The sequence below is a fragment of the Gossypium hirsutum genome, chromosome D07 (genome assembly GCF_007990345.1).
Source record: "Gossypium hirsutum isolate 1008001.06 chromosome D07, Gossypium_hirsutum_v2.1, whole genome shotgun sequence".
In the NCBI taxonomy this organism is placed as follows: domain Eukaryota; kingdom Viridiplantae; phylum Streptophyta; class Magnoliopsida; order Malvales; family Malvaceae; genus Gossypium; species Gossypium hirsutum.
In genome coordinates, this window is record NC_053443.1 from 34826636 (window position 1) to 34828063 (window position 1428).

The following is a 1428-nucleotide window of genomic DNA, read 5'->3' on the forward strand; positions in this document are numbered from 1 at the left end:
AGCTGAAGATTAGATTAGCATTGTATTTGGTGATACATATGTCTTGCATAACTTACAAGAGTATTATGATTAAACTGTTTCAAGGTAAGGATACTTTGTTACCTCACATAGTCTTTTATATGCTTATTAGGTTGAATTAATCGTTTGAATCGACATAGGAATAAGCGAGAGATTGTTTAATCTAATAAGTATGTATGTGCAATAACATGTTTATCTTTATAAACATGTTTTATCAGTCGAATTGACATAGGAATATGTACAAGAGATGAATGGATTTTTTATTTTTGAATATGTTCATAAGTTAGCAAACTACTGAGTTGTCTTGATTTATTAGTAATAAGTATAAGCATAAGTTTAATGATTCTAAGGTAAGGAAATGTAATTAATCCAACACAATTATATCATCTTGATTAAAATCAGCTTTTGAAATCTTGCATTAGAACTTTATTTTATTTACTTTGTTTCTAGTTTTTAATCATTTCCCAAATCCAAATATTTTTCTTTCACCAAAGTGTTTAAACTTACTTTCATAAATAATTATTTTATAGTCCCTGTGGGTACGGTAACTCGACATTTACTTGTCACTTTATTACTTGTTGCGATTGTGTACACTTGCACATTTTTGTCATTCCAAGACACTTCGTTAAGACTAGAGCGTAAGTTTCCATCAAGCCTATTGTGGAAAACTTGAATTTCTAGCCAATCTTGGAAACCATGATATGGACACTTACGTAGCATTATCTTAAAGCGCTCTCATGCCTCGTATAATCACTCTTCTTCCAAATGACAAAAATTAGTAATATCTATTCGAAGCTTCATTTTCTTGCTCGGGGGAAAGTATTTTGCCAAAAATTTGCTCGTTAGCTCGTCCCAAGTATTGATGGAATCTACCAGCTGTGAATCTAACCACATAAAAGCATCATCAGCAAGAGAGAATGGGAATAGTCAAAGATAGATAGCATCATCGGATACCCCATTATACTTAAAGGAGTCACAAATGGTTAGAAACCACTTAAGCTGTTGGTTTGGATCCTCATTCATTAAACCTCGAAATTGAAGGTTTGATTATATCATCTAAATCATTTTCGATTCGATTTCAAAGTTCTTACCATTAACCATTGGGCGATTAATGCTACCTCGAACAACATCCAAGTTAGGCATCGCCTAGTCGCGCACAGTTCGTTGCTCCATTGGTAGGTATGGTGGTTGTTAAATCTCTAGTTGTGGATTTTTGATAGGTTGCTAACTTCCTCAAGACGTAATAATGTCTAGAGTGTGAATACTGCAACTAAAAAAATATGAAAAAGAGGCAGCGTCTGTAAGCATATGGGTTAGGCCATAATATAGGTACAACAGAGTGGGTGAGTACTCTAAGAATTGTACCCAAAGGAGGAGAGTCACTAGATTAGTTTTAACCTAAACGAAAAT

The 1428-nt window shown here is 33.5% G+C and overlaps 1 non-coding gene across 1 annotated transcript; it reads left to right on the top strand.

Annotated features, from left to right (window-relative positions):
• The first annotated feature begins 709 nt into the window (after positions 1-709).
• Positions 710-816, top strand: LOC121219653 (small nucleolar RNA R71). Its single transcript, XR_005916543.1, has one exon. It is a non-coding gene; the product is annotated as a small nucleolar RNA R71 (small nucleolar RNA).
• The last annotated feature ends 612 nt before the right edge of the window (positions 817-1428 follow it).